A 7,351-nucleotide genomic window follows, 5' to 3' on the forward strand; every position below is an offset into this window, starting at 1 on the left:
AGAGAGAGAGAGAGAGAGAGAGAGAGAGAGAGAGAGCTCATAAGCTTTAGTATAACAATCAACTTGAGTCTTGTAAACAATATATTTCATATTGTCAGTATCATCATTATCATCATTGTCACAATTAGACTCATAATAAGTCGGCTAAACATCAAAAAGTCCCGATTTTAATTTCTCATTTTTCGGTAATATTAATTTCCATATTTTACGAAATTACTCTTTTTTACTTCTCGTTTTCGTTGCCATCATCATCATCATCATCATCATCATCATCATCATCATCAACTTGATAATAAAATTCCCAATCAAATCCAATAACTATTTCTTTCTTTTCTTTTCTTCTCTTTGGAACAGTTGTGAGCTTTACCAAGGCATCTGGGACCCAACGTTCCAAATCCCTCCAAATATTATGATTCTCTGGGTCAGGTTCAAGGACCATCCCAGCCTCGACGCCTTCTGTCAATCTTTGGAAAAGACAAAACAGATTAATACTTTAGGTAAGTAATAATAATATTATTTTCTCTGTTCCTTTCCTCCGAGGGACATTACAATACCTGGCCTCCTTTCCCTCATCCTCATCCTGTCATTCAGTCTGTTTATATCGTTGTTATCATTATCAATATCATTGTTAACATCATTATTATTATCATTATTACTCTATAGATGTAGAACATTATATTCAGAGGTCTCAATCAGGTTTTATTTACACAAAAATAAAATATTGTGTTCATCCGATTGGAATTTGATATAAAAGCTTTCGATGTTAAGTTTTAATGTCTTTCCTTCCATATATTAAAAGGAAATGTCTAATTTCTATGGCGTTGATTTCATTAATAATGATAGAAATGAATCAAAATGATCATGATTGTAATGAATAGGAAACTGATAAAAGCACCAGTCATAGTCAAACGCGGCTCCTCCTGACTCCGCCTCCTTTCTGCGCTGATTGGTTCTCTACAAGGATGTGGGCGGAGTTATCCGAACGGGAGAACCAATCAGCAAAAGGAAAGTGAAAAGGTATCGGCCAATGAAATTGGGCCAATTAAATGAAGCTGAGTTGTTATTGGCTGAGCTGATTTAGATAGTGCATAATGTGAGGGTTTCATAAGGAGACTGATGACATTCCTTATGCGAGCGGCTACAATGGTAGCATGCGCACACACAAACGCACACACATTAACGCAACCTCCCAGACGCACTGGCAGACATTGCTCTACTGTGTTTAGTTCTTTTGCCTCTAAATTCGTTGTTGCATTTATTATTATTATTATTATTATTATTATTATTATTATTATTATTATTATTATTATTATTATTATTATTATTAGTATTATTATTATTATTCCCATTTTACATTTTCCTTTAGAATCTCAAGAAAGAAACACATAGAAAATGTTCAGTTTTGATTATCATTTTATTCAACCTTCTTCTTCTTCTTCTTCTTCTTCTTTCTCTTTCAGAGATTTGCTTCAGTGTCAACGACGTCAGCAGCGTCAGTCGCCCCATCCCTTTCTTGGAGGAGGATCCAGATGTCGATGTCTTTGTCAGGGACGTCAAGGAAGAAGACATCGAGAAGGTTGGGGACATCCTTCGGACATTGCAACCACAGGATGCAAGGAGGTGAGGAGACATCATTCCTTATAAGAGAGAGAGAGAGAGAGAGAGAGAGAGAGTATTATCATTATATTATATTATTATATTATTCATTATTGAGTTTACCTAATACTCTGGGAAAATAGGCCTACGTCCTGTCAAAATAGATATGGATATATATAGGCCTATATATATAAATATATATATATATATATATATATATATATATATATATATATATATATATATATATATATATATATATATATATATATATATATATATATATATATATATATATATATATATATATATATATTTTTGGGCTCAAGCCATGGCGTCCTGATGGAAGGTTCCTGTTTGGTAGCTTCCTTGGGTATAAGACTACTAAGATATTCCCAGAGAATTTAACCACAGGTTATCACAGAATTCTAACTTCTGGAGCGAGTATCTCAAAGGTTTCCCTTTAAGACATCGTAATACAACAGGGGACACGCATGTCTGAACGTGCCACATAGCTATCTTCACCCCGAACAGAGTTAATGCTTCGGTGTGTAAGGGCTGAGAATAGTTGGGAGCCGTTCCACAGCTAATCTCACTCGTGGCTACTACTGATACTCGAGACGTAAACAAACGGACGCCATTGCTCTGATGACGTCACGCCCGTCTTCATCCTTTGTTTAGTAGCTGCCCTACTTAGACGGATTTTCCCTTGTGTTATCTTTATCGCTTTGCATCTTCGCTATGTCGTTACCTTCAGCCTCGCCTTCTTCTGGAAAGTTGAGTACAAGGTTCCAGTATTGTTTAATTAAGCTCTGGCCGTAAAGTAAATATTATTTTGCGAAATAATTGATATTTTGTGGCAGAGCTGTGCCTCTACCGGACCCGCCATTTTATGGCGTCGTTGTTGTTATGCATGTCTTATTTAGTTAGCCACAACAACGCTTCCGGCATTATATACTAATCGAATACATTAGTTTATTTAGTCTTCATAGCTAGGAACTTTTATATCGTGTTTAGACGCTTTTTATCGGTCATCGATTGACCTCATACCAGTCGGCTACTATAGCCCCCAGGCCAGGAGCCTACATACAAGTGTTCATGCATGATTTATTAGTGATCCTAGACTAAGTTATGAAGATAGTGGCATTATTATTTTACAATACTTTTGACAGTGATGCAAATGTTTTCGCCTTCAGGGACCATATAGGGGATAGGCTAGTCAGTGATTCTTTCTAGCCTAACCTAATATTAGGACCCCTATATGCTTCCTTCATCCCCTGCCTTGGCATTCCCTCTATTTAGCCTTGATCCCTTTTCTGAGTAAAGGGATTAATTGTCTAATAGAGTATATATCGCCTCTCGGTCCTCCCTAAAGGAATGCCCCCCCTTTAGGATTGCGTCTGAGAGTGAGGTTAGGCTAGCCTACCTCTATGGCTGGATAGTCTATGACTTTCCTGCGATAGCGATATGTCTTCTTCCTTGCCTAGTTCAGGACTTTTAGCCCTGTTCTAGGTCGGGTTAGGAAGGTTTCTCTGTTCCATGCTGAAACTGTACTCTTGCACCGTTTTAGCCGATCAGCCTGATCTTAGGTTAGGGAGTGTCCTCCCTTCCCTTAGTGGCCGCTCTGGTACAGAAACCCTTCCTGGGAAGACTTCTCTCTTCTCCCTCCCCACCTATCTCTTGTATAGCCTAGCCTATGCTTAGGTTAGTTTATACTCATCTGTCCCCTGTCCTACAACTCCTCCTTAGGGTGGATGAGTAGGGCTACCCGAGCTTCCTTGTGCAGTCCACTCTGGTACATATACCTTCATAGTGTCCTATAAGGTTAGTTACTAGTATAGTTCTGCATATGGGAGTCTCCCCCCCCCCTCTTGGGTGTTCCCTAGCCCTCCCTTGGGCTACCTAGCTCCCGGTCCCTAGTGACCCCTGCTCATGGATGTTAGAGCCTGCCTCTATCATGGGTACACCCCCTCAGGGAGGGGGAGGGATGTCTGGAACCCTGACGGTACTTCCTGCATCCCTTTCCCCCCTCCCCCTGTCTCTCTATCTATCCGGGTGCCGGTCTCTTGCCGCCTCTACTGTCGGCAATACCTGCCTCCTTCTTGGTGACTTCCCTACCCTTGCCGCCAGCCCCCGTGTACCGAGGGACTGCCGGCTGCCGCCGGCTACTACCGGCGGCTCTCCTACTCCTATCTAATCGTCCGCTTGCCGGTCGATCACCGGAGTGCCGGCATATACTGCCGGCAACCCGATACTACCTTTACCATCCTTATCCCAGTCACCAACCTGGCATCCTCCGACTGCCGGAGCCGGCGCTTCCTGCCGGCGTGCCGCCGTTGTGCCGGCGGCCGCCATCCTGGTATCTAACTGACTTTTGAAAATTGTCTGTTCTAATGCCAGAATCTATGCTGGAGCGAGCTCCGGCATGCCGGCGGCTTGCCGGATGCCTCGGAGGCGTCAAGAATACTTGCACCCCCTTACTGTAGCTATCATAAGACTAGGATAGCCCTATATGGCAAACAGATAAGCTGCTTCTGCTATTAAGATCAGTACCTAGTACTGCTCTGTTAGTGATCATGCTGTCTCTTTGCATTCTTCTAATTCCAGCATGCTATGTGCATCTTAGCACGGCTGGTTGCCAGAAGCAGTTACCCTTAATGTGGCCTTCTGGCTCTTAACTGGGAACCGAATGAATTCGATCCCAATCTGGTCCTTGGTTTTCCATGGAGTTCCAAAATACTGGAATTCTAGGAAACTATATCCAATGATCTCGGTCATTTGGATTATCCGAGGACCAAGCTTATGGTAACCAGCCGGGCGAGATGCATGGAGCATGTTCTCCTTTACTGTTTTCATTCTCTATGCATCACACCTTCTTTAAGTTAAAATTAATGATTAATATTAACTTAATTTAAGAGCCATTCTTATGACTCCCCCATACTCATTTTCTCTTTCTTCCACAGGAGGAGCAGATGAAGTGTGACTTCGCCTTCTGCGCTGTGAAACGCCCGCAGTTTTACGGGCATACGGCTTGCAGGACTCACGCCCCTTGTGCAGACAAGAAAGGGGATTTGAAGTTCTGGAATCCACTGGATTGTACGGTCTGCCAGGCCCACCTAGTTGAGGCCTTCCATAACCCTCCCTCAGCGGAGGTTAGAGACATTTCTCGTGAAAAGCTGCGCAAGTGGGTGCGTGGCTTTCAGAAAAATGCTACTGGACCGTACCTGGCCACCGAAGAACTGAGGTCCCTGTTGTTCCCTAAGGCCTCCCCTGACTCAGTGGTACCAAAAGAAGCAATCCCCACTGTCCAAATTACGGTGGAACCTGATGTGGTCATGGCTCAGTCCATGCACGAGTGTCGTTTAGATTCCGAGGATGATGAACAGATCTCAGACGTCTCGGAAGACACGGAGAAGACGCTTATGGCTCAAGGAGCCGAAGAGGACGAAGACAAGGTGGAATACACCGAGTCGGAGCTTGAAGCTGCTCCCTCGTCCATCCCTCCTCCTACTCCTACACCGACGGAAATGTCCATTCCGTCTACCTCCTCGACTCCGGATCCTTCCTCTTCTACCCAAGAACTGATCCGGCTGATTAGAGCCGTCATGGACGACAGGCTGAAGGAGAACCAGGAGTCCATCAGGTCGATGATTGGATCCAGAGAACCGAAGAAGATTTCGGTCAAGGATCTCCCAGCTTGCTCTCATGCCAACCCGTGGAGGTATGCAGAGCATATGGTTATTGCGACCGGCAGGATCTTTGTTAGTGACAAGATCGGCACGGTCCCGTTGGAAGATGTGGAGTTCTTCCCAAGCTTCGAGGCCTACCCGGACTGTTACGTCCGGCTTCGTTCCGAACCTGCCTCGAAGGAAGAGACCGAACCTAAAGAAGAGATAGTGTTCGATCTCACAAAGGCCCAGGCTATGCTAGCCTCCGCATTTAAGAGTAGGGGCTTTACCTGCTCTAAGCTTCCGGCTTTGAGCAAGAAGCATCCTACGTACGTTGCACCTGACACTGCGGTTCTTCCTTTCTTGGAAAAGGCCTTAGCTGCATGCCTTAAAGCGGCGGAAGAAGGGAAACCCTGCCCTGCACTGGAGGAGTGCAGACCCTTCTCCATCGTGACCCCCCCTGACGCTCGACACTGGAAAGATGTGCAGCATACTTTCGTCGTGGGAAGGCTCGATCCTGACGTCGCCGGACGTCAGTTTAATGAAGACCTCCCTAAGCTCAACGATCACCTCCTTCGCCGGGAACAAGACACGAAGGAGAGGCTTGCGGCATCTCTTTCTCATCAAGTCCAACTGGAAGTGATGGCCTGTGACACAAGAGTACCAGATCACTACATGGTACTAGCCAAATCCCACTTACTGACAGTAATGAAGGACTTGTACCACTTCATAAAGGCTCGTAGAGCCTGTCGTGAATTCGTGTTTGCCGGTGCCACCGTGAAACACGAACCCCGGAGGCTGATTTCCTCCAACATCTGGGGAAAGCACCTGTTTCCTTCTGACCTTGTCAAGGAAATAACTGACAGAGCCGCCACGGAGAATAGGAACCTTCTCCACAAGTGGGGCATGTCCAGAAAAAGGAAACCCTCTCAGGACGATGGACCTCAGCCTAAGAGGAAACCTCAAAAGCCAAAACCCCAGCAACATCAGCAACGACGTCAGTTTCCGGGACCCGCTACCTCCCAAGTGGTTGCCCAACCACAACAGACCTTTCAATTGGTCCCCCAACCGGTGTTGTCACAGTCACCGGTCTTCACCCCTGCCTTTGAGCAACCATCCACTACCTTTCATGCCAAAGGTAGAGGCTCGTTCAGGGGTGCAAGCAGAGACGCATCTCGTCGTCCCTCCAGAGGTAGAGGAGGAAAGGGAGCTAGCGGCCGAGGCAACAAGTCCTCGGGACACCAGAAGCAATGAAGTGCTTCCGGTGGGAGGAAGACTCCGCCAATTCCAGGATCGTTGGACCTTCGATCCCTGGGCACACAGCATCATCAAGAACGGTCTAGGCTGGAGTTGGACGCAACCACCCCCAATCTTCCAGCGGTTCTTCCAGCAATCGACCCCCCTTCTGGAAGAATATGTTCTAGACCTCTTGAACAAGAAGGTGATAAGGAAGGTAAAGTCCACCAGGTTCCAAGGGAGACTGTTTTGCGTTCCCAAGAAGGACTCAGACAAACTCAGAGTCATTCTGGACTTATCCCCCCTCAACAAGTTCATAGAGAACAACAAATTCAAGATGCTGACGCTTCAACAAATAAGGACCCTTCTGCCTCAAGGTTCCTACACGGTCTCTATAGACCTGGCGGATGCCTATTGGCACATTCCAATGAACCATCACGCTTCCTCCTACCTAGGATTTCGACTCCAAAGGAAAAGCTACGCCTTCCGGGCCATGCCATTCGGCCTCAATGTGGCCCCTCGGATCTTCACAAAACTGGCGGATGCCATAGTACAACAGCTCCGCCTAAGAAACGTCCAGGTGATGGCCTACCTCGACGACTGGCTAGTCTGGGCTCCATCGCCCGAAGAGTGTGCAAAGTCTTGCAACGAAGTTACCCAGTACCTAGAACACCTGGGATTCAAGATCAACGAGAAGAAATCTCGCCTCTCTCCAGCTCAGAAGTTTCAGTGGTTGGGAATCCACTGGAATCTTCAGTCACACCGCCTTTCCATCCCCCAGAAGAAAAGGAAGGAAATAGCAGGGTCTGTCAAGCGACTACTGAAATCCAAACGCATTTCAAGACGACAGC

Source organism: Palaemon carinicauda, chromosome 3 (genome assembly GCF_036898095.1).
Source record: "Palaemon carinicauda isolate YSFRI2023 chromosome 3, ASM3689809v2, whole genome shotgun sequence".
NCBI lineage: Eukaryota > Metazoa > Arthropoda > Malacostraca > Decapoda > Palaemonidae > Palaemon > Palaemon carinicauda.